The sequence below is a fragment of the Panthera leo genome, chromosome E3 (assembly GCF_018350215.1).
Source record: "Panthera leo isolate Ple1 chromosome E3, P.leo_Ple1_pat1.1, whole genome shotgun sequence".
Classification (NCBI taxonomy): Eukaryota; Metazoa; Chordata; class Mammalia; order Carnivora; family Felidae; genus Panthera; species Panthera leo.
In genome coordinates, this window is record NC_056694.1 from 41,528,024 (window position 1) to 41,555,647 (window position 27,624).

Below are 27,624 nucleotides of genomic sequence, written 5' to 3' on the forward strand. Positions count from 1 at the left end.
CCCACCTGTTTACCAATAAAATAACCTGTAGCATTTGTAGTTTTAGAGGCCCTGCCTGCCCAGGGACATTCGTGAAATGACCATGCAAAGGTAGCATAATCATTTGTTCCCTAAATAGTGACTCATATGAATGGCCACACGAGGGTTGTATTGTCTCTTCCAATCAGTGAAATGGAACTTCCCATGAAGAGGCGGGAATAGGACAAGACCCTATGGAGCTTTAATTCACTGGCCTGCAGAGACAACATCAATACAATCAATAGGGACAACACATCTCCCCATGGGCCAACAATTTAAGTTGGGGTGACCTCAGATAATATCCTCTCCGAGGGATTTAGATGTACACTTACCAGTCAAAAGTACAACCTCACTTATTGATCCAAAATACATGACCAACACCTTAGGTTCCATACATGTACCCTGTTGGAGTTTCATTTAGGGGGTGGGTGGTTGTTGTCTCCACATTTGGTGCAGGGTTATGAAACGGTGGTGGTGGGTGTTTTCTCCTCTTCCATAAAGAGTTCCAAGGCGACCATTTGTGGGAGAAAAGTGGTAGCTGGTCTGCTCCTGAATCCCTCTCTGCTTAGGGTTCCCTGTTGGGCGTCGTAGCAGTGGCCTAGTGGAAACATGAGAGAAGATGTCAGAAGACACTCAGGTAACCAAAGATGTGAATGAAGAACCTCCTCAAACACCATCAAAAGATTATGGGACAGTGCTACCATCCATAGTTACAGTCCAGTAGCCGGGAGCATGTGGGATGCGCTAGAGGAATGCAGTGTTACAGTGGACAAGAGGTGTCCGGCTAGTAGAAGAAATGTTGCGCACCCCCGATGCTGGTTGGGGAAATGTCCTATATGTCGTCAGCTATGCCAAAGATAACAAAAGAACAATGGACGAGACAGACACCCTGCTTCTTCAGGAATGAAAGTGAAAAGTTCCATCCAGGAAATATCAGATTGAAAATGATTTTAGGTACATTAATTTTTGAAAGAGACAAGGAACACAAGTGGGGCATAGGCAGAGAGGGAGAGAGACAGACGGTATCTGAAGCAGGCTCCAGATTCAGAACCATCAGCACAGAATCCACCCAGGTCTCAAAACCAGACCGAGAGACCATGACCCAAGACGAAGTGGGACGATTAACCAAATGAGACACCCAGGTGCCAAAGAAAACATCTGAAATAAAAGGAATATCACTGCTACATCGCGGATAAAGGGGAGCAGATGGGACACATTCGAGAACCCCTCCTACACCAAGGGGGATTGCGACCATGACCTAAACCTTACACTGACATCTAATATTAATGCTAACCATAAACCTTACCTTATGAAACGCCTGCTTTTTCAGCTGTAAAAGTGAAAAGAGATATTCAAGATTTAATACTGACATCAGTATCAGATTTAATACTGGCATCAGTAATCCCAATCTAAGGAGTGGTGAGGCTCATGGGTGATACCATCGCACGCAGAGGGTGTGGAGGGTCACATATGTGAACACAACCCATGCACCAAAAAAGGAATGGGGGATATGTGAAACCCTACCATACTGAGACAGGGCGGGATGACAGTGTGAAACACTCCAGAGCAAAGCTGGAATGGGGCCAGGGGAGAACAACTTGCAATGCAGAGAGACTGGGGTGATAGCATGAACACAATCCCTCAAAGATGGAGGGTGGTGTCCACGCATGAACACCTTCCCTCTCAAAGTGGGGGTGCAAGCATGACCTACTCTTTGCCCAACTCCTAACCCTATCACTAAATGAAATCCCACCAACTAAAGCTAACACCTAACCATAACCATAACCCTAATGCTAAATCCTGCCTCTACCCTTCCCCTAACCCTACCCCTAACTCTAACTAACCATTAACGTAAACATAACCTGAACTAACCCTAACCTTAAACTTAACGTCTAACACTAACCCTCTAACTCTAACCCTAAAACCCTAACCTTAATGCTCTAACTCTACCCGCTAACCATAAAACTATAAACCTAAGGCCCACCCCCACGGGAATCCATATCGAAAGACTGACAACAGCATACACATGGGGACCATAAACAGTTCATGAACACTCGGCATGGAAAGTAGAAAACACCATGTATTTCCAAGTGTGGCTGCAGCTGCACAAGAGGATTCCTGACGCCTAACCGATGGGTGACCCATACAGTTGTCTGGCCTTGGAACCCAAAGAATAATCCTGACCAGCACCCTCCCTTGTATACTCCACTCAGCCCTTTGGGAAGACAATTGCTCTGCTGTGGGTTCAGTGCCTGGAGCCTCCTGGGACCTAATCCTAATGCTAACCAGAACTGTACGCTAACCCTCAACCTCAACCTAACCCTATCTCTCACACTGCACACACATATCTACACCAGACCGGATACAGTTGTCTATCCTTGGAACCGAAAGACTAATCCTGACAAGCAGCCTCCATTGTGCACTCCACTCAGTCATTCCGGGAGGCAACTGCACTGTTGTGGATTCAGTGCTTGGAGCCTAGGGACCGATGTGAACCCTAACCATACCCCTATACATAACCCTCAATCTAATCGTAACCCTGTTTCTAACCCTAACCCTACACTTGAGCCGCACCTTCGCATGGTATCTCAGGTCAGCCCTCAAGGGAAATCATGAGACTGGAGTTGTTTCGGCACTGGTGACTTCCCTGCACCACACCCTAACCCTGGATAAGGCTCCATCCCCATGGGACCCAATTCAAAGTCTGACATCAGCACGCACATGGTGTCGAGAAGCAGTGCAGGAATAGTCGGTGTGGAATGTGGAACATCATCATGTCATTTCAAAAGCCTGGCTGCTACTGCACTCGAGGATTCAACAGGCCTACCCGAAGAGTGCCTGAAACATTTATCTGGACTTGGAAACAAAAGACAATTCCGGACTGGCAGCCTCCATTGTGCACTCTGCTCAGCCCTTTGGGGAGACAAGTGCACTGCTGTGGGTCCAGCGCCTGGAGACTCCTGGGACCTAACTCTAAACCTAACCGTAACCCTAACTATAACCTTCAACCTAAACCTAACCCTATCTCTCACACTAACTCTATACCAGACAAGGGTTCTCACTTCAGCCCTCCATGAAATTCATGAGACTGGAGTCCCTTGACCTGGTGATGTTCTGGCACTGAATCCTAACCCTAGCTATGTCTCCTTCCTCATGGGGACCCAATTCCAATAACAGACAACAGCACGCACATGGTGTAGAGAAGCGGTGCAGGATTACTCGGCGTGGAACCTGGAACATCACCACGTCATTTCCAAAGCCCAGAGGGAGCTTCACAAAGGCGCTGCTGAGGCCCAACTAAGGAGTGTCCTACACCCAAGGATGGCCTTGACACCCTAAGACTAAGAAGGAATGGCACCATCCCTTGCACCCTCCACTCAGCCCTCTAGGAGACCTCTGCACTACTTAGGTTTCTGTACTTATGCACCTTCTGGAACCTACCCCTAACCCTCACCATGACCCTAGCCGTTTTCCTCAACCTAAACCTCACCCCAACTCTAACACTAACCCTACCCCTGACCTGCTACCACGCATGGCCCTCACTCAGACTCAGTGGAGATAAATGGAATGTTGTTGCTTCAGCTTTGTTTATGTCCCTGGATCAAACTGTAACCCTAGCTGTTTCTCTATCCAGATGGGGATCCAATTCCTAACTCAGAGAATATCACGCACATGGGGCCCAGAAGCGGTGCAGGATTACGCCACATGGAACGTGGAGCACCACCACGTCATGTCCAAATACCAGAGGGAGGTGCAAAAGTGCTTGCTGAGGCCCAAATGAAGAGTGGCCCACATGCAAGGCTGGCACTGGTAACCAAAGACTAAGCCTGACCAGCACCTTCCCATGCGCCCTCCACTGAGCCCTCCCAGGAGACCACTGAACTGCATGGGTTTCATCACCTGGGGACTCATTGGAGCTATCCCTCACCCTAATCATGACCCAAACCATACTCCTCAATCGGAACCTCACCCCAAGTCTAACGCTAACAAGAGGCTGGTCTTGGCACTCAAAGTCTCAGCATGACCGGCACCCTCCCATGCGCCCTCCTCTGAGTCCCCCAGGGAAACAACTGCACTGCCTTGGATTCAGCACCTTGGGCCTCCTGGAACCTAGCCCTAACCACAACCTGGCTCTCCCCGTACTCCTCAACCTCTACCTCACCTCAACGCTAATGCTACCCCTACACCTGACCCTCACCAACTCATTGGCCCTCATACAGGCCCTCATGGAGATAACGGGACCGGTGTCTCTTCAGCCCTGCTTATGTCCCTGAACAGAACCTCACCCTATCCGTGGTTCTCTCCCAGTGGGTATCCAGGTCCTAATTCTGAAACACCACACATATAGGACAAAACCCCTGCAGTATTATTTAGTATGGAATTGGAACATCATCATTTCGTTTCCACTGCCGGGATGGAGCTGCCCCAGGAGGTTACTGAGACCCAAATGAAGTGTGGCACACACGGAGGCTGGCCTTGAAACACAAAGAGTAAGTCTGAACTGAAGGCTCCCATGCAGCCACCACTCAGCCTTCCGTGGAGATCACTGTGATGCTAGGGGTTCACCGCCTGGAATTTCTTGGGCCCTAACCCTAACACTAACCGTGACCCTCACCATACCCTGAACCTCAAATCATTCCAACACTAACTCTAACCCTACAACTGACCCTCACCTGCACACTGGGCATCATTTTTCACCCCATAGAGGTAAGTGGAATGGGGTAGCTTCAGCCCTGCTTATGGCCCTTGTCTGAAACCCAACTCTACCTAAAGCTCTCTCCAGATGGTGACCCGATTCTTAAGTCTAAGCATACCTCACACATGGGGTCCAGAAGAAGGGGCGGATTACTCGGCATGGAATATGGAATATCACCATGAAATATCCAATGCCCGGATGTTGTCTCAGAAGCAGCTCCTGAGGCTCAACCAAAGTGTGGCCCACAAAGGAGTCTCGCCCTGGGTCTCAAAGACTAAGCATGACCCACACATTCCCACATGCTCACCAATGAGCCCTCCGGGAAGACCACTGCACTGCTGGTGCTTCAGCACCTGGAGCCACTTGGGACAAAACCTAACCATTATATTTACCGGAGCCATACACATCATCCTCAACCTCACCCCAACCCTAAAGGTAACACTACACCTGACCTGCACCCCTGCATGGGTGCTCATTCAGCCCTCCATGTAGATAATGGGACTGGTGTCGCTTCGGCCCTGCTTATGTCCCTGGTCCAAATCCTGACCCTAGCTATGGCTCTCCCCCAATGGGGATACAGTTCCTAACTCTGAGAACACCATGCACATAGGGCCCAAACCCCTTCAGTATTCTTCAAGATGGAATTGGAATATCAGCATTTCATTTGCACTGCTGGGAAGGAGCTGCACAAGAAGGTTGCTGAGGCCCAACTGAAGAGTGTCACACATAGGATGCTGCCCTGGCACGCAAAGACTAAGTCTGAACTTTAGGCCCATGCAGCTTCCACTCAGCCCTCCGTGGAGACCACTGCACTGCTAGGAGTTTACCTCCTGGAACCCCCTGGGACCTAACCCTAACAGTAATGATGACCCTCACCACACCCCTCAACCTAAAGTTCACACCAACTCTAACCATAATCCTAAACCTTCATGCATTAGTGCATTGGCCCTCACTTCAGCCTTCCTGGGTGATCATGGGACTCCTATCCTTTCAGCCCTATCTATGTCTCTAGGCCAAACCCTAACACTAGCTAAGACTCTCGCCTGATGAGGACCAAATTCATAAGTCTGATATGACCACACACACGTGGGCCCAGAAGCGGTGCAGTGTTACTTTCCACGGAAAGTGGAACATCACCAGGTAATTTCTAAAGTCCAGAGGGAGGTGCACAGGGGGTTGCTGAGGCCCAACTGAAGAGTGGCCCACAACTGAGGCTGGCCCTGCCAACCAAAGACTAAGTTGAACGGCACCCTCCCATGCACCCTCCACTCTGCCCTTCAGGGAGATCACTGCACAGCTAGGGGTTCAGCATCTGGGGAATCCTGGAACATAACTCTAAACACAACCAAGATCCTTGTTGTCCTCCTCAACCTCAACCTCACCCCAACACTAATGCTAACCCTACACCTGAACCGCACCCTTGCATGGGCCCTCATTCAGCCCCCATGGAGACAACGGGACTGGTGTAGCTTCAGCCATGCTTATGGCCCTGGACCAAACCCTAACTCTAACTAAGTCTCTCTCCCAATGTGGATCCAGTTCCTAACTCTGAGAAAACCATGAACATAGGCCCCAAACCCCTACAGTATTATTCAGGATGGTATTGGAGCATTATCATTGTCATTTCTACTGCCAGAATGGAGCTGCAAAAGGAGGTTGCTGAGGCCCAACTGTAGAGTGGTACACATGGGAGGCTGGCCCTGACACACAAAGGATAAGTCTGAACTGAAGACTACCATGCAGCTTCCACACAGCTGTCCGTACAGACCACTGCACTGCCTGCGTTTCAGAATCTGGGGCCTCCTTGGCCCTACCCCTAACCTTAACTGTGATCCTCACCATCCTCCTCAACCTAACCTCACCCCAATTCTAAAAATAACCCTACACCTGACTAGCATTCATGCATGGGCCTCCATTTCAGCCCTGAAGGGCAAACAGGGGACTAGTGTCACCTTGGCCCTATCAATGTTCCTGGCATGAACCCTCAACCTAGTTATGGCTCACTGCCGATAGTGATCCAATTCTGAAATCTGAGAGACCACACACGTGGGGTTCAGAAGAGCCGGATTCCTCGGCATGGGACGTGGAAAATGACCAGGTAATTTCCAAAGCCCAGAGGGAGCTGCACAAGGGGGTTGTGAGGCCCAACCAAAATGTGGCCTATATCCGAGGCTGGCACTAGCCCCTAAAGATTAAGCCTGAATGGCGCCCTCCCATGCGCCCTCCACTGAGCCCTCTAGGGAGACTGCTGCACTGCTTGGGTTTCAGCACCTAGGGCCTCCTGGAACCTAACCCTAACCCTAAGCATGACCCATGCCATAATCCTCAACCTAAACTTCACCCTAACTCTAATGCTAAACCTATACCTGACACGATCCGCGCATGGGCCTTAATTCAGGCCTGCATGGAGATAACACAACTGATATAGTTTCAGCCCTGCTTATGTCACTATACCGAGCCATATCTCCACCTAAGGCTCTCTCCGATGATGACCCAATTTTTAAGTTTGAGGATACCACACACATGGGGGCCAGAAGAGGAGCAGGATTACTCAGCAGGATTATATCACCATGTAATATCCAAAGCCCAGATGTCATTGCAGAAGGGGTTGCTGAGGCTAAACCAAAGAGTGGTCCACAAAGGAGGCTCGCCCTGGCACGCAAACTCTAAGCACGACCCATACTCTCCCATGTGCCCTCTACTGAGCCCTCTGGGAGGACCACTGCACTGCTGATGGCTCAGTGCATGAGACCACCTGGGACGTAAACCCAACCCTAATACTTACCAGAACCTTACACATCATCCTCAACTCACTCTAAGTCTAACGTTAACCCTACACATGATGCACACCCTGTGCATGGTCCCTCATTTAGACCTAAATGGAGATAATGGGACTAGTGTCGCTTTGGCCCTACATATGTCCCTGGTTCAAACCCTCATCCCTAGCTATGGTACACTCACGATGGAGATCCAATTCCTAACTCTGAGAAGACCACACAGCTGGGGCCCAAAGCAGTGCAGGATTACTCAGCATGGAATGTGAAGCGTAATCATATCATTCCCAATTCCCTCATGGAGCTGCACAAGGGGGTTGCTGAGGTCCAACTGAAGAGTGGCCCAAACCAGAGGCTTGCCCTTGCCTTCCCAGACAAATCCTGACCAGCACGATCCATGGGGCTTTCACTCAGCCCTTCTGGGAGACCACATCCATGCTGGAGCCTTCTGGACCTAACCCTATCCGTGACCTTAAACGTACCCCTCAACATAAAAATCACCCCTACTCTAAACATAATCATATAATTGACCCACATCCTCGCATGGGCCCTCATTGCACCACTCCATGGAGATCACAGGACAGCTGTCACTTCAGTCCAGCTCATGCACCTTGATTGAACCCTAACTCTAGATAAAGCTCTCTCCCAATGGTCACGCAATTCTTCAGTATGAGGACACCACACACATGGGGCGTCCAGAAGAGGAGCAGGATTAATGGATATCAGACACGGATTATCACCATGTAATATGCAAATCCCAGATGTAGTTGCAGAAGCAGTTGCTGAGGCTCAACCAAAGAGTGGCCCACAATGGAGGCTCGCCATGGCACTCAAAGACTAAGCATGACCGACACCCTCCCATGTGCACTCCACTGAGCCCTCTGGAGAGACCACTGCACTGCTGAGTGTTCAGCACCAGGAGCTACCTTGGATGTAACCCCAACCCTTAAAGTCACCAGAGCCATTCACATAAACCTCAACCTCACCCCAACTCTAAAGCTAACCATACACTTGACAGGAACCCTTGCATGGGCCCTCATTCAACCCTCCATGGACATAAAGGGACTGGTGTTGCTTCAGCCCTGCTTATGTCCCTTGTCCAAACCCTCACCCTAGCTATGGCTCTCTCCCAATGGGGATCCAGTTCGTAAATCTGAGAACACCACGTACACAGGGCCCAAATTCCCTGCAGTATTATTCGGTATGGAATTTGCGCATCATCATGTCATTTCCACTGCCAGGATGGAGCTGCACAAGGAGGTTTCTGAGACCCAAATAAAAAGTTGCACACATAGGAGTTTGGTCCTGGCACGCAAAGACTAAGTCTGAACTGAAGGATCCCATGCAGTCTCCACCCAACCCTCTGTGGAGACAACTGCACTGCTAGGGGTTAAGCATCTGGGGCCTCCTTGGAACTCTCCATAACACTATCCGTGACCCTCATCATAGTCCTTAACCTAAACCTCACCCCAACTCTAACTCTATACCTGACCCTCACCCATGCATGGGCTCTAATTCAGCCCTCCATGGACTTAACGAGACTGGTGTAGTTTGGACCCTGCTTACAGCCCTGGACGTAACCCTTACTCTAACTAAGGCTCTCTCTCGATGGTGACCCATCGAGGATACCACACACATGGGGTCCAGAAGAGGAGCAGGATTATTTGACAAAGAACATGGAATATCACTATGTAATATCCAAAGCCCAGATGTAGTTGCAGAAGCAGTTTTTGAGGCTCAACCAAAGAGTGGCCCACAGAGGAGACTCGCCTTGGAACTCAAAGACTAAGCATGACTGAAACTCTCCCATGGCCATTCACTGAGACTTCTGGGGAGAACACTGCACTGCTTGTGGTTCAGCGCCTGGAGCCACCTGGGACATAAGCCGAACCCTAATAGTAAACAGAAAGATACACCTCAACCTCACTCCAACTCTAACGCTAACCCTACACCTGACCCACAGCTGTACATGGCCCCTGATTGAGCCCTCCACAGAGATAACAGGACTGGTGTGGCTTCAGCCCCACTTATGTCCCTTGCCCGAACCCTCACCCTAGCTATGGCTCCCTCCCAATGGGAATCCAGTTTCGCATTCTGAGAACACCACACACATAGGGCACAAACCCATGCAGTATTATTCAGTACGATATTGGAGGATCATCATGTCATTTCCACTGCCAGGATGGAGCTGCCCGAGGAGGTTGGTGAGGTCCCACTGAAGAGTGGCAGACACGGGAGGCTGGTCCTGGCCCACAAAGAATACGTCTGAACTGAAGGCTCCCATGCAGCCTCCACTCAGCCCTCCATGGAGACTACTGCACTACTAGGGTTTCACTACCTGGAACCTCCTGGGTCCTAACCCTAACACTAACCATGACCCTCACCATACCCCTCAACCAAAACATCACACCATGTCTAACCATGACCCTACTCCTGAATTGCATTCACGCATAATACCTCACATCAGCCCTCCAGGGTGATCACGGGACTTGTGTAGCTTCAGCCCTCTCTACATCACTGGGTTGAACCCTAAACCTGCTAAGGGTCTCTCCCAATGACGACCAAATTCCTAAGTCTGATATTAGCACGCATATGGGATCCAGAGACGGTGCAGTTGTACTTGCCAAGGGACGTGGAACATCACCAGGTAATTTCAAAAGCCCAGAGGGAGCTGCACAAGGGGGTTGCTGAGGCCCAACCAAAGAGTAGCCCACAGCTGAGGCAGGCCCTAGGTCCCAAGACTAAGACTTCCCGGCACACTAACATGCATCCTCAACTCAGCCTTCCAGGGACACCACTGCACTGCTTGGGGTTCAGAATCTGGGGCCTTCTTAGACCTACCCCTACCCCTAATCTTGACCCTCACTGTATTCCTCAACGTAAACCTTACCCCAACTCTAATGCTAACCCTACACCTGACCCTCACCCACTCATGTGTCATCATTTATCCCACCATGAAAGTAATGTGACTGGTGAGATTCTGCCCTGCTTTTCGCCCTGGAAAGAACACTGACTCTAACTAAGGCTCTCTCCCAATGATGGCCCATTTCTTAACTCTGAAGATACCATACACATGGGGTCCAGAAGAGGAGATGAACTACTGGGCATGGAATGTGGAATATCACCATGTAATATCAAATGTACAAATGGAGTTGCAGAAGGGGTTTGCTGACAGCAAAGAAAAGAGTGGCCCACAAAGGAGGGTCGTCCTGGCACTCAAAGACAAAGCATGAGAGACACCCTCCTATGTGCCCTCCTGAGCCCTTGGGGGAGACCATGCACTGCTGGTGCTTCAATGCCTGGAGCCACCTGGGATATAAGCTCAACCCTAATAGTGACCAGAAACATACACATCAACCTCAGCCTCAAACCACCTCTAACTTTTACCCTACACCTAGCCTGCACCATGCATGGGTCCTCATTCAGCCTTACATGGAGATAATGGAACTGGTGTCTCTTCGGCCATGCGTATATCCCTGGATCGAACCCCCACCCTAGCTATGTCTCTCTCCAATGTGAATCCACTTCCTAACTCTGAGAGCACCACACACATAGGGCACAAACACCTGCACTACTGTTCAGGATGGAATTGGAACATCATGATGTCATTTCCACTGCCAGGATGGAGGTGCACAAGGAGGTTGCTAAGGCCCAACTAAAGAGTTGCACACAAGGGAGTTTGGCCCTGGCACAAAAAGACTAAGTCTGAACTGAAGGCTCCCATGCAGCCTCCACTCAGCCCTCCATGGAGATCACTGCACTGTTAGGGGTTCAGCATCTGGGGGCTCCTTGGACCTACCCTTAACCCTATCTGTGACCCACATCATAGTCCTCAACCTAAACCTCACCCCAAATCTAACGCTAACTCTACACCTAACCCTCACACGTACATGGGCCCTCATTCAGCCCACCATGGAAATAACGGGACTGGTGTAGCTTCAGCCCTGATTTCGGCCCTGGAATGAACCCTTAGTCTAACTAAGGCTCTCTGCCAATGAAGACCCATTTGTTAAGTCTGAGGATACCACACACATGGGTCCCAGAAGGTGAGCAAGATTACTCAGCATGGAAGGTGGAATATCACCCATGTAATACCCCAAACTCAGATGCGGTTGCAGAAGGGGGTTTCTGAGGCTCAACCAAGGAGTGGCCCACAAAGATGGCTCACCCTGGCACACAAAGACTAAGCATGATTGACACCCTCCCATGTGCCCTCCGCTGAGCCCTCCGGGGAGACCACTGCACTTCTGTGGATCAGCAACTGAAGCCACCTGGGAAGTAATCCCAACCCTAATAGTGACCAGAAACATACACATCAACCTCAACCTCAACTCCAGCTCTAACGCTAACACTACACCTGACCCGCACGAATTCATGGGCCCTCATTCAGCCCTCCATGGAGACAACAGGACTGGTGTCGTTTCGGCCTTTCTTATATCCCTGGGCCAAACCCTCACCCTATCTATGGCTCCCTCCCAATGGGTATCCGGTTCCTATCTCTGAGAACACCACGCACATAGGGCCCGATCCCTACAGTATTGTTCAGATTTGAATCGGAACATCATCATGTCAATTCCATTGCCGGCATGGAGTTCCACAAGGTTGCTGAGGCCCAACTGAAGAGTGACACACATGGGAGGCGATCCTGGCATGAAAAAACTAAGTTTGAACTGAAGACTCCCATGCAGCCTCTACTCAGCCCTCAGTGGAGACAACTTCTCTGCTAGGGTCTCACTGCCTGGAACCTCCTGGGTCCTACCCCTAACACTAACCGTGATCCTAAACATGCCCCTCGACTTAAACTTCATACCAACTCTAACCATAACCCTACAACCATAAACCTACACGACACAGGGCCTTGTACATAGTGAGTACTCAGAACACACATGTTGAATCAATGAATGCATGCTCTGAAGTCAGACCTCTCAGATAACCATTCCACCTCCACCACTTAAGGGCTTTGTGATTGGGCAAGTTATTTAATCTCTTAATGTTTCTTTGATATTAAAAAAATTGTACCAGAATCCTTAATGAATTAGGGAGTTGTGAGGAGGAAATGAGCTTGCACATAGTAAGGGTTCATTTAGTAGGAGATTGGCAGCAGCAGCAGCAGAAGCAACATTCACAAGCATCATTTTCTGTCACACACAGTTAGGGCCACAATACCCTCTGGTGACCACACAGTGTAAATGCACATGCACATGCACTTTGCCCTCCCTCCACCCTAGGTGGGAGGCTGGGGAGATATGGCCCGGAAAATCTTTTTCCTGCACCTGCCTTCCAGGAGCCCAGACATAGCCATGATGCCCTCTGTGTCCTCGTCCCTACCTCCCTTTGAATTGGGTCCAGCTGCTCAACAGAGCTGATTAAGCTACGGCCAGATATTCCATCAGGGCATTCTCCACCTCACTGGCCCGATTCAGCACCTGGAGGATCAATGACTCCTTCTCGGTTTCTGAGCAGCTGGCAGGGTTGGGTGACCCAGGCCATCAAGTGTCATATTTTGGAATGTCACATCTTACTTTTGTATGTAGGATAACTATCTCAGGGAGCCCAGATACCTGTGTCCTGCCTCTGTCTTGGGCCCCATATATGAAGAATGGACACTCCATGTAGTAAATATGACAGTTACTGGGCACCTGGGTGGCTGAGTGGGTGAAGCATCCGACTTCAGATCTGGTCATGATCTAGCAGGTTGTGAGTTTGAGCCCTGCATTGCATTCTGTGTTGACAGCTCAGAGCCCGGAGCCTGCTTTAAATTCTGTGTCTCCCTCTCTTTCTGCCTCTTCTCCTCTCACACTCTGACTATCTGTGCCCTCTCAAAAATAAATAAGCATTTAAAAAAAAGAAACATGATAGTCACATGCTCCCTAAAGTTTCTTACCTCACTGCCTCTGGTCAGGGAAGAGGACACATGTTTAGTCCTCCCTGAGCTCTGGGGCTTCATCTGAAACCTTCAGGAAAGTTCTGCATCCTATTCCTCATTATATGAGCATGTTTTAGGAAAAAGAAGAAAAAACTCTCTATTGTCTAAATATACATGGAAATGGGGTGCTGTAGGATAATGTAAACTTTTTCCTAGAAAAATCACTTTATTTTACAATTATGACCCATTCCTCCTTCTGTCTTCTCTCCAAGACTGCCAAATATTCATTCAACAAATGTTAACTACCTGCTATGTGTCAGACATGATTCATGGTCTTGGGGACACCATAGAGAAAAACAGCAGGGTCCATGCTGTCAGTAAGTTACATTCTCAAAATGATAAGAAGGTTACCACAGATTAAGCTGTTACAGTATGCAAGTGTGGTGCAGATTCATTTCCACACATCATGACTCTTACACTTCATAAAGGATTAGAAAGTACACAGTTAATTTCCCAGGTTCTCTAAGGTAACACAGACTCAAATGGTGAAGTAATTTGTCCCATGTCACCAGCTAGCGTTTGGGCTCAGAGTGGAATTATCACCTGTTTCATTCTCATGTTTAGGCTGCATGTTTTTGGGCACATGGACTGTAATTGCAACAAAGTCAATAAGATTTTCTGATCTGAAGTTGAAGACTGCCTCGTACATGTTCTATTGCTATTGTATTACTACCTCAGCTTATGAGCTTTCAGGTTAATGAAAATGTCTCACTCTAGGGGCGCCTTGGTGGCTCAGTCCATTAAACGTCCGACAGTTGATTTCAGCTCAGGTCATGATCTTAACGTTCATAGGATCAAGCCCCACATAAGGCTGTATGCGAAGTGTGGAGTTTGCTAGGGATTCTCTCTCTCTTCCTCTCTCTGTGCCCCTCCCTCTCCATGCACTCTCAAAATAAACAAATACACTTAAAAAAATATGCCTCACTCCAACGTGTAGGCAGGTAACACAGAGGTATGAACAGAGTCAACCTTTCTTATACTTTGAAGGATTTTCTAAAATAATGTGGAGATACTCTGAACTTGAGATCCAAGACCTAGTTTTCCCGTGTGCTAAGGAACAACTGAAGGAACATTCAAAGGTTCCCCTCATCCTTGTCTGTATCCAAGCTTCTGATTCATTCATTCATTCATTCATTCATTCCATGCGTACTAACAGAAATCCTATTCTCTTCTAAGCAAAGTACATCGTTGTGAACCAGAACACATGGCTCAGCCTCATGGGAATCAGATACAGCAGAGGAAAAAAATTAGCCTAATAACCATGTAGTAAGAAAATAGCCACAAACGAAAATATGTGCTATTAAGGGAAGGACCAGATAAGGCCATGAAGATACATTTAGAAGGAAATTACCAATTTTAGAAGAAAAATGATACCTTCCCTAAAAAAGTCCTTCTTGCCCTGACATCTGAAGGATAAATGGGACTTTACCAGGTGAGATGGGATGCCTGGAAGGGGGGCAGCTCGCACCAGAGAAACTCTCAGAAGGGTCATGCACACACTACTGAGTGTTGGGGGTTGGATGTCAGGGGTCACTGAGAGGTGGGCTTGGTCTAGACCTTCCAGGCCACTTATAGCCAAGATGATAACTGTCACCCAACATCCATTCCTTCTCTGTCACAGTAAGACAACACTCTGAGTGGAGGATGAATAATCTGAAGCTCCAGAGAAGCTGAACAACTTGTAATGATCACAGAATCACTCCAGGTTGGATATTTTAATTGACATATTGACATACCATGGGATAATTCATTGAGCACTTTTATGTAGATATTTTGTACTTCAGTTAGTTCTTTTTAGAAAACTAGAGAAAAAGGTATTTCCTCACCATGAAATTTATCATGGTGGATTTTAGTATATTCATAAGGTTCTACAACCATCACTGCTAGATGCACTTGCTTTTAAGTACTCTTCCTTCTTATCAAAATTGTTTTCAAAATACTATTTGAGTTTATAAAATACACAATTTAATTTGCACACATATTGTGACACAGCTCAACGAAATTTTTACATGTGCATTCATCTATGGAACCACCTACCACATCAAGATGCTTAGGACACCTCCTGCCACCTAGTTGGCTCCCCAGGTCTCCCACTTGGTATGTCCTCCCAGAATGACCACTAAACATTCTTAAAGCCCCTTATAGTAGAGAACAAGAAGGCAGGGACTTAGAAGGGTCAGGTGTTGATCCCACCTGTGATGCAGCAAAGAAGGGCTGATGAGATCTTCCCTTGCTCCCTCAAACAGGCTTCCTCCTGAGAAGTGAGTAGAAAAGTCCTGAGAGGCCTTGTCCATCTCAGAAGGGATGAAAGCAGCAACTATCGTGGCCCTGGTAGTGTGGGCATTAGAAAATTTCACCTTAGCCCTTAAACAGTCAGTTGCTTCAGACTGAACCATGGGGAAGGGATCATCCGGATCCTCATTAGAATCCATGGGTAGGATGATGCTGAGTGAACCAGCACTGGCCACTGACCCAATGATATATCCTATGGAACCTGTTGCATGTACCACTGATCACTGTGATGGCTTTGTCATGCATCAGCACAGCACCACACACATTTCCTAAACCCACATGTAACCTCCACACAAATGCAATGACCAAGTAATGCTTCTCCCAGGATCCAACTATACCTTGTACAACTGAAAACACACTAAATTCTTTCCCCTAGAAAGTTTTGTCCTTGGGTAATGTTCTCATGTATTCCTCTCTAATTCATTCAAGTGGCTATTCCTCACCCTCCTTGTAACATTCTTGATGCTGGCCTCTGCTGCCAATGGTCTATGAGTGTGAGATTTCAGGATGCTAAGAGGACTGATGCTGGAAAGTATTGAAATCATTCATAAAGTGACAATGGAGGGTGTCATAGAGTTCGATCAGAAACATCTGAGGGAAAGAAAATGAACAGTAGGAATGATGTGACAAGTCCTTTAAGAAAAAAGAAGACGAGCAGATTCCATAACTTGATAACATTTCTGAAGCCTCTAAATATTGTTCATTAAACAAGAACCATTTTTGGGTTGCTTGAGTGGCTCAGTTGGTTGAGCATCTGACTTCATTTTGGCTCACGTCATGATCCCAGGGTCATGGGATGGAGACCTGCGTTAGGCTCCACACTGAGCATGGAACGTGCTTGGGATTCTTTCTCTCTCCTTCTCTGCTCCTCCTCCCCTTCTCATGTGCACTGTCTCTCCAAAGAAAAATTTTAAAAAGAACCATTTTCATGACAGTATTGTACAATTAGGAATGGATTTCAAAACATTAAAGTACGGATGACACATAATTTTTGTCAGAAAATTTGCATACAAGCTCTCCTGCATCAACACTTGACTCAGTATGTCTTTATGCCAGGAATGAGCACATAGTTGCAACTATAGCTTCAATGTTATTACATAAAGTAAGCTAAAATACACAAGATGTTTTCAGGGCAAATTCTTAACCCTAGTATTCTCAACCCTTTCTTTTCTCAACCCTAGTATTAAGTTTTGGATTCCAATGCTTCAAATACAAAATTAAGGAGCAAAACCAAATAAGAAGTCAATCTCATCAAAAAACAAAAAGAGAATCCAGAGACTGGTAGAAAATATTTGTAAAACACACACCTGTAAAGGACTGTTATCTACAATATGCCAAGTACTCTTCAAACTCAACAGTAAGAAAACAACCTGAGAGAAAAAATGGGCTATGACTTTAACAGATGCTTCAACAGAAAGATATACACATAATAAATAAGAATATGAGAACATGCTCTACCTCATATGTCACAAGGTAGATGCAAATTAAAACAACAGTGAGATACCACTACACCTGTTAGAATGCCAGAATCTAGGGCACTGATGACACCAAATGCTGTCGTGGATGTGGAGCCACAGAAACTTGAGGTGTCTGACTTCATTTCAGGTCATGATCTTGTGGTCTGTGGGCTCGAGCCCCGCATCGGGTTCTGTGCTGACAGTTCAGAGACTGGAGCCTGCTTCGGATTCTGTGTATCCCTCTCTCTCTGACCCTCCCCCATTCACGCTATGTCTCTGTCTCTATCTCTCGCTCTCTGATAAATAAATAAAAAAAAACATAAAAAAATAAGAAAAAATGAAAGAAAACCGAGGTACATCCGGACAATGGAATATTATTCAGGGCTATAAAGAAATGAGGTATCACGTTGTGAAAAATCATGGAGGAAAACCTAAACAGATGTTATTAGGTGGAAGAAGCCACTCTGAAAACGCTACATACACTATGAATCCAACTATATGACATTCTAGAAAAAGAATGATGATGGAGATAGTAAAAAAGTCAGTGACGGTCAAGGCTTAGGAAAGAGGGAGGTGGAGGGATGAATAGGTGCAGTACAGAGGACGTTTAGGGCAGTGAAACTAGTGGGTATGATAGCATAATGGTGGATACATGTCATCAAAAATTGTCCAATCCAACAGAATGTACAATCCAAGAGTGAACCCAAATGAAATCTATGGTATGTCATACATAGTTTCCTAGTGTCAAAGACATATCCTGTGTGGGAGTCCACCCAGGATTTGGGGGGGTGGGAGGTTGGGAGCAGGGGTGCGTATGGTGTGGATTTTTGGTAATGGACCTTCTCTACCTGCTTCATTGGTTCCCAAGGACTCCCCTTTGGCCTACCTTTCAACTCACTGCAACCAATTAGGATTGCAAGGCTTACAAAAGTACTGGTCTTCTGTAACATTGCAAGACCTCATTATTCCTTAGGATATGAGGAAAAATGGCCCATTAATGGCATATTAAGCTTCAGTATAACTTTCTGTTAGATCTCTTCTGCAGGAAATAGGGCACATGGACTGAGGTACCCTATGTCCAAGCCTGAGTGGCCCTAAATCAGGACCCCGCTCTAAGGGTCTCTTGCAGAATGTGTTTGGCCACTAACCAGGCTGATAAATTCCCTCCTGATATATTGGCTGATTGTCTCAACAAATCTCCTCTGAATAAACCCAGCTTGCTGGAGGAAACACAGGTCATCCCTAACAAAGAGGATGCTGATATTCTTCCTTCCTCCTTACAGACTCAGGTTCCTCTAGCTGTAAGTGGGAGCGTCTCCTTCCTTCACTTCCCAGGTTAATGGCTATGATAATTGGAGCCAAGTGTCTCTGGTGAGTCTACCTTGGGACAGGGAGTTTAAGGAATATTCTCAAGCAGCTGCCAAAACTCCTTTTGTTTTAGGAAAATTCCCTGTCTTCTCTGGCCAGATATGGACTGCCCGTTTCCCCTTGTTGGTGGGAAAAAAAATATCTGCATCTGGTCATCTGTCTGAGCTGACAAGCTTTAGGACCAGAAAAGCTCTTTCTCTGCCTTCTGGGCTTTGACTTGCCTCCAGCCTTCCTGGAAGCAGGAGGATGGTCTCCCATCCCAGCCTTCCCCTCCCCCTTTTCCTGTTACTGCACCACCTTGGGTACTGCCTGCCTAACTGGTTCCTATACCATCCTGGGTGCCTCTGGCACCACTGGCTCCTCCTGTTGCCTTCACTGTCAAAGAACAAAGAGCACCCCCTTGGACTTTAAATGCTCACTTCAGATTCCCTACCAATGTCCCAGGTACAAATTGACAATGGGGAGCAAATTGGTTGACTTTTAATTGGGCACAGGTAGAAAAAACTCAGTATTTAAACTAAATTAAGTTTGTTGGTTTAATTAAGATAGACATGTCTTTGGAGTTGTCAGCATGAAATGTGAAACTTTACCAACACTTTCTAAAGGTCAAATAAGCTCCTGTTATCTCTGTGGCCATTTGTTAACAAAAGATGACTTGAAATGATGGTTAATGTCATCTGTCTCAAAGTTTTCATGAGTAATTGTTAAGATAGCTATCAAGAGCTTTGGTAACCTGAAACTTTATAGTTTTGCTAACTTAAGTGATAAATTGGGTTCAATTCATTGGTATCTAAGTATTTTCCAAATGAAATAAAATAAGAAAGCAATGTTTACGGAAGGTAGATTTGTGATTTCAGCTTCTTATTGCACAAGCCTGAGGATACTTGGGTTTCTTGGTAAATATGCTTTGTGCTTTATTGAAAGATTCTACTATGGAAAAACCTCTGTTTTAAAATTTCAGATCTAGAAAAATTATGATGTAACAGTTCACAAATGGTCCCTACTTAGTTTTCACTGGAGACCTAGGTTTTTAAGAGTTAATATTCTTCTGCTAAATGTAATTAAGTTTTATGGAAATGAGGAAAGCATCTCTGAATTTGTTTAAAAAAAGGTTGTAAAAGTTTTATGAGGGGAAATCTTTGGAAATGAATTTTATGTGCTGTTGGGACAAGATTGAAATAAATGGATTTTAACAAGTACACTGGTATTAGATTGAAATTCTGCTTTTCTCTCTGTTAAAAAAGACAAAGGTTTCTTGGATTGTTGGTCGGCTCTTGATGAAAACAATGTAAACAAAGTTGTTTTTTTCTTCTCTTTTGTCTCCCTAGATAACCAAACTTTCTAAGTTTTGTCTTTATCAGGTCTTTGGTTACTTAAAAAAGGTTAAAACTTCTCAATATATAAGGAGCTAAGTTTTACTCACAGCTATATAACCCTACATATTTCCTTTTAAAATCTTATTGCCACGTTGGTTAAATAAATAATTAAGTTTTAAGTTTTATATTTAACCATAATCCTATTTAGACATGTACATTAGAACTTTCTGAGGGTTGGGATGCCTGAGTGGCTCAGTCGGTTGAGCATGCACCTTCACCTCAGCTCATGATCTCACGGTTTGTGAGTTTGAGCCCCGCATCAGGCTCTGCACTGACAGCTCCGAGCCTGGAGCCTGTTTTGGATTCTCTGTCTCCTTCTCTCCCTTCCCCTCCCCCACCTGTGCTCTCTCTCTCTTTCTCTCAAAAATAAATAAATGTAAAACTCTCTGAGGGTTTTAACAATTTTCCTCATAATGTGAATTGTAAATGAAGTCCTTTTGACTAATTAGGCTTTTTTATTTGGTATGTTAAATTACTTGGAAAGAACTCTCAAACAAATAATTATAAACCTTAGGTTGTATTGCTTGGGTAAATGCTGCAAGTGTTCCAATATATATATGAAATTCTGGAAACTTTAATGTGCTTTGATAATAAGGTCATCACTTGATATTCTGATTATTGAAGTGTTCTGTGTCACAGAAATAACTGAATTTTCTTGTCAAGGGCATTACAGTCATTTGTCATTTGCAAAATAAGTTTCATCTTCAAGGAGATTCATAAAAAGAACTTTAAAAAAACAAATACAGCTTTTTGTTATCTTCAAAGTCATAAAAGTGAAATGGGCAAGAATTTCTAGAACTAAAAAGCTACATTCAAACTGAACAAAAGATTAGCAACATGACACTAAATGAAGTGAAAAAAATATGATTTTTATGACTTTTGTTTGAAACATTATTTGTTCTCTAATGTTTGCTCTTCCAGATTAGGAAGAGCTCATTCAGGCTCGAGGCTGAGCATGGAGTCTCCCTGGGGTTCTCTCTATCCCCCTCTCTCCCCTCTCCCTCTGCCTCTGCTCACTTCCCACAACTTGTACTCACTCTTTAAAAATAAAATAAAAAATTCCCAATGAAGCTCTGTCTGCCCACGGATCCTGTCCCTGTGCTATAAAAAAATCACATTTTTGCACCAAAGACATCTCAAGAATTCTTTCTTAGCCGTTCGCTCTCTCAAACCTTCAAAAAATTTTCACATTTCATCAAAAACATGTGTGAAATTGTGTAAATTAGAAATGGGAAACCTGACAAAATGGACACAGGATGTTTTGGTAGGGGCAGCTCTCCCACCCTACCATGGCAAATCAATTGTAGACACAACAGGAAGAGAAGGCCTTGACCTTACAAAGACTTGACCTTGCATGTGGATACTCATCTACTACTCCAGCCACAGGGAAGAAACTCTTTCCTCACCACCACCATCTCTGCAACAGCTCAGACAATGAGAAGCCACCGCATTTCAAACCCCCATTTTACTCCAGTGGACTTTTTATCAGCCTTTCCTACTTACCTCTTTTCTCCCTAAAAAGAGCATTCCCCTCCTTTGTTTCCTGTACTTGCTTATGGTTTTGCCACAACTTGTATGTCCCAGATTACAATTCTGTTTCATTCCTCAATAAAAACATCTTCCTCTGGTAAAATAACTGGCGGTTTGTATTTTTAAGGCTGACAACTCTTGGTGATCAGAAGTGGGCTCCAGAGAAGACCCCAACTGCTCCAGAGCTGGGTAGCAAATAGGTGCAGTACCCATGGACATTTCTGAGCTGCTTTCATGCCTACCCTGGGGTTTTAAGGACAAGTTTTATCCTGGTTTCAAGCTCCACACTTCCTGTCTCAGTTTTCCAGGATTTATTTGCGATCTATTACGATTTTTTTTTTAAATCATCTCGATGGGTACTCATCTGAACTTCAGTCTAAAGGCACTGTGCTAGCTTTTGGTCTAATTCTTGTTTTGAGTGAGACTGCTCCTAATGGAACTGGGCTAGCCCTCAGTCTGAGTCCTTTTCACAATCACACCTTTCCAGTCCGAACTGTGCTAGTCGGAATAGTGAAGGCCTTTGTTCCTGTTTCCCTCTGCAACTGGATTGTTCCCATTGGAACACTGCTGGTTGCAACTGTGTTATCTTTCAGTCTATGATCTGTTTGGGGCCCGACTGTTCTCTCTGGACCTGCTGGCCTTGGGTCTGATTCCTTCTGGAAACAGGCAATCCCTGAAAAATTTCTAAGAAACGGGATCTCAGACATCAAAATGCTTTGAGGGCATCCTGCCTACTGGGACTCTGGATGGTTTTATGTTTAAAAACTATGGCCCCTCTCTGTACGCACGTTTATAAATGAATAGACTGACTGAACCAGAAATAATTTAGAACTTCAATGACCATGATGGGGAACTTTTGGTCACCTCAAACTTAATTTTCACAAAGCTAAATTGAACAATTATGGTTCTAAATTTGACAAAACTGAATGAGAAGCCTATTTCAATAGGTATTTTGAAGCTTCCAAATGCTATCAAGAATCAAAAATTACATCTCTCCAAATACAATTTACAACCTAAATGACGCAAGCATAGATTGAAAAGACAAAACAGGGCTTCTGAGTCCTCTTCTTCCCTTCCCCCACCTTCTCTGTCTACAGACAGGAGGCAACAACATTGTGCTTAGGCCACAGCTCAAGCCCTGCCTCTTGTGTCCATCTTCCTCTGACATAGTGTGTAAGGCCAAGACTAAAGCCTCAGGTTTTTCTTAAGTCTCCTTTCCTGTTGTTTTGTTTTGATTTGTTGTTTTTTTTTTTAATTTTTTGAACGTTTATTTATTTTTGAGACAGAGAGAGAAAAAGCATGAATGAGGGAGGGTCAGAGAGAGAGGGAGACACAGAATATGAAACAGGCTCCAGGCTCTGAGCTATCGCCACAGAGCCCGGCGTGGGGCTTGAACTCATGGACCGCGAGATCATGACCTGAGCCAAAGTCGGACACTCAACAGACTGTGCCACCTAGGCGCCCCTGTTTTGATTTGTTTTCATCTCGGTTGTAATGTACCCAATTGGCAGCTCAAAGACCAACTCCAGGATCCCTTCCAGGCCAATAGCCAAGTTTTTCAGCTTCTTCTGACTATCTGGGGGCAATTGAGTGACAAATTTGTCGTTTTAAATCATCTCAGCTTCAGGGGTGTCAGGGGAAATAGCCATATATTTAAAGAGAGCCTCCTCAACCTCTCTAGGAAGGCCATCGGGCTCCATTTTGTGTTTGTAAAATAGTGGCTACTTTAACACAATTTAAGGGCTTAACCTTAGACCTCCTTAATGTCTCTAAAGCACAAGCTTGGAAGTGGTGGCAATACCATTTCTTAATGGGATGGTCATAGTCCCAGGTAGGATCTTGAGATGTAATTACCTGGGTCCCAAGGAAACTGAAAGTTCCCTATAGGATCTTCAACTCCATGATAATTAATGGGTTGTTTTTATCTTTTTCTTTCAAAAATTATGGATCAAAATCATCTCAACTTTTCAGAATGCATCCCACAGGAGGATTGGCTTTGGTTGGGGAAATGCCCATCTATAGGGAAAGGAGGAAGAGGCATCCCTTAACTTAATTTTCCATAGCTGGCCAGGAGAAGCCTCCTGTCCTGACCCTGATAGTTGGACAGGAGAAGAAGCCTTATCTCCTGGCCCTGCATTTTGTCTGGCTATTTGACTGGCAGCCAAAAGCTTTGTCAGTCTCATGAGATGCTGGGAGCAGTCACTCTTATCCAGACTTGACCCTACCTCCCAGAATTGACCTTGTCTTCCCTGATTTCTCCTATCCCTCTCTTTTCCACCTCAGGACTTTGGGGGTATTGACTACGACCAAGAAATAATTCCTTGGTTGTAGAAGGATGCACTAATATTATTTTGGCCCAAGAGTAATCGACTTTACAAATATATTTTAACAGGCTTGCGAAAACCATATTTTTTAGGATAAAATAGGCTGCCAAGAGGACTAAAAGGGCCAAAGTACAGGTCTATTTCCTTGCCTTTTTCAGCAGTGCCCACAGATATATGTTCCAGCAATTTAGAGTATCTAGGTTGCTACCAATTGGCAGACACTGGGCTAAGTGTAGCAAATCGGCTCCTATGTATTCTAGAACACGCCCTGTATATATTATGGTGATCAAACGGGCATGCTGTCCTGCTCTTTTGGTTAAAATCACATTTTTACACCTTTTGGGACAGACAAAAGTAGGGGGAAAACTTTGCTTACCTTTTTTCTTTTCTTTTTTCTCAAAAGCATACCGACAATCCAAGAGACCTTTGCTTTTGTAACAGAGACTAGGGAAGAATTTTAATCTTATACCACTGTATTTTAAAATCCATTTATTTGAACCCTAGTCCATCCTGAGCACATATGAAATTTATTTCCAAAGATTTACCTTCACAAACCTTCTACAACTTTTTTTTGCTTTCAGATTGCGACTTAAGCCCTTTTTCTCCAAACAACCTGTCTCATTTGGGACAAAATTACTTTCTTTTACCATCAACAAACATGTATTCCATTCCTTATATCTTTCTTACATATCTCCTACTTTTCTTCATAATAACTTTCTTATCTTTATCCATCCTCATTACATTAAGCAGAATTTTAACTCTTAGAAACCTTAGTCTCCAGTGAAAACTAAGTAGTAACCAAGTACAAACTGTTACAGCAGAATTCTGCAGATGGCAAATTTATCAATTAAGCAAAAGCATGTTTTCCGAAAGACCCAAATATCCTTTGTTTCTGTGCAATAACAAGTCAAAAGCACAAACCTATGTTTATCAATCAAAGCTTTAGCACTTTGTCTTGTTTGAAAAAGACCTAGATGTCCAATGAATTCAATTTCAATTTATCATCCTAGCAAAACTTATACGTTTCAGGTTACCAAAGACTTTCAAAGCTATCTTCACAATTACCCATGAAAACTTTGAGAAAGAATTAACCATCATTTTATGTTACCATCATTTTGCTAACAAATTGCAACATAGATAACATGAGCTCATTTGAACTTCAGTAAATCTAGATAGAATAAAGTTTTTTATTTAATGCTGACAATTCTACTTTTAATTAAGCCAAAAAACTTAAATTCGTTTACATACCTAATAAATTTCTCTTGCATCCATTAAAAAGACACTCAATGTGTTCCCTATTGTCAGTTTTTACCTGGGACACTGGTTGGGAGATCTGAAGTGGGTGGCCCAAGGGAATTCTCTTCACTCCCTGACATTAGAGGGTGGGAGGGGAAACCAATGGTGCCTGAGGCATTGAGGATGGTATAGGAGCCAGTTATGCAGGACTCACCCAAGGTGGTGCAGAAACAGGAAGTGGGAGAAGGCAGAAGAGGCCAGATTCTGCCTAAAACCCAAAGGCAGATAAAAGCCTAGACGGCAGAGAGAGGTCTCCTGGTCCTAAAGTCTGTCAACTTGAACAGTTAAGCAGATGCCAGGTTTTTTTCCACCAACAAGTGGAATTAGACAGTCCATGTCAGGACAGAGAAGACAGAGAACTTCCACTGATTAAAAGGAGTTTTGGCAGTGGCTTGGGAATATTCCTGAAAGCCTCCATTCTGAGGGAGACCAACAAGAGACCATTAGCTCTAACCACCATAATCATTGACCCAGGAAATGAATGAGAGAGTAACCCCCACATACAGTTACAGTAACCGGAATGTATTAGGAAAAACACTAAAAGGGTGTTAGATTCCCCTTTGTTAGGGATTGCCTGTGTCTTTTTGTTTCCCCAGCACCCTGGGTTAGGTTTTGGAACACTTGCATATATTGCTCACGGTTGTCTGCAAGTTTGCTCAGGTCTTTTTATTTGCTTAGAATATTGCAATGAAAATGGACCCTTCATGGGACCAAATTCACCTTGAAGCATTTTAGTCAATAGATACATTGAATGTGCCTTCCTTTCGAGGGGAAGATATTTCATCTCTGACAATCCTGGATAAGGAGGGCATGAGGGTCTAACAGGTGGCTTTTCCTGAGAAGAGCCTCAGAGGGCAAGTCTGCAAGAACTTGCGTTTCTCAGTGCCTTTAAGGGCCAGAAGGTTGGCACCTAACTTACAACTCTTACATAAGGAAATTTTGACCATTTACCCTCTCTTTAACAATATAGATATAACTTTAAGATAGTAGTGATTGAATGCCTCCCTCAGGAGACCAGGAATCTCTATTCTACAAGAGGATCCTTTGAAGGATTTTCTAAAATAATGTGCAGATACTCAACTTGAGATCCTCGACCTATAATTTGACAACAGTAACCAAAATAGCAAAAAGAGGAAACAAATGATCCTTTGGCACCTTTTCTGTGCTGTGTCTGTGCTGGTCCTATAGCTGAGTCTGGAGGTACTGATCATTTATTCCTATTGGATCAGCTACCATCCTCTTGATGGGAAAAATCTTCAACTGATATTGGCAGAATCCACAGTGTACCTCCCGTGAAGATTCAAGTTGATCTTGCAAAACTTCTCCATAGTATTAATATATTTTAAATTCAGAAGACCTTCAAGGCATCAACATCATAATAGAATGTAACAAGGCTCATGGTCTCATGATCCTCTGCAGTAGTCCATATAACACCTCTATTATACCTGTGAGAAAACCCAACTGCTGTGGATAGTATTTTGTCTAGGACTTCCGAGAAATCAATAGCACTGTAATCCCTCGACATCCCCTTCTTCCCAAACCTCACACTCTACCAACATCCACTCTTCCTGAAAGCAACGTTTTCACTCTACACGACCCATGTGGTGTAGTTTTTAGCATTCTAGTTGATAAGGATAGCCAGTATCTTTTTACCTTGACATGCAGGGAATGACAATACATCTGGACTGCAACATCCCTGGGTTTCACATAGTGCTTCATGTTTCCCAAAAACCTTAAAGGCTGATTTGGATGATGGAAAGCATTCTTCAGGCTCTACTTTGTTACAATGTGTAGATGATTTGCTTCTCTGCTCCCCTGCTCATGCCTCTTCACATGAAGACAGCACCCTCCTGGGAAAACTTTTGGTTTTAAAATGCCCATAAAGTCTCCAAAGAAAAACTACAGTTTGCTCAAACTCAGGTTAGGTATTTAGCTCACCTGTTCTCAGAACAAGGCTGACATCTAGATCCAGGCACACTCAAGGCATCCACAATCTCTCACAACTTAAATCTAAGAGCCAATTACAAAGCTTTCTTGGACTGGCTGTCTACTCTCAAAACTGAATTCCAAACTTCTCTCTTAAGGCTCAGCTCAATGCAGGCTTTCAGACACCTGGGAAATATCTGAAAAAGTAAAAAAAAAAATTAGTCCTTACTTCAAAAGCAACATTAGTGTTAGACACAAAGGGATTGTGATGAAAGGTTTAGGGAGAAAATATGTGATTTCATGGTGCTCTACGCATGGTCCTGTACCCTCATGTCTCATCAAATTATACCCTTTAACTTGAGGCTTTGTTATATGTAAATTATACCTCATTAAAGAGAGTTTCAAAACGTAAAATACTAGAAGCAAATGTTTCAAAGTTCCTTTCAAATCCTGAAGTGCATTGGTGATATGAATCTGCCTGCCCATGTCTCAAAAATCCAAAATAATAAGACATTTAAAAAATTAATAATAGCAGAGTAAGCGGATCCTGAGCTCACCTTGTCCCATGTGTTCAACTGCATAATATCCACATCCAAGTCCATGAAACAGAGAGCAATCCAAAGACTGGCAGAAGAAACTCC

General features: G+C 44.9%; 1 long non-coding RNA gene across 1 annotated transcript; it reads right to left on the reverse strand.

Moving 5' to 3' along the window:
* Positions 1–27,624, reverse strand: LOC122209566. Its single transcript, XR_006197663.1, has 3 exons — positions 27,541–27,624; positions 26,996–27,180; positions 1–616 (listed from the first exon to the last, which is right to left on the reverse strand). It is a non-coding gene; the product is annotated as an uncharacterized LOC122209566 (long non-coding RNA).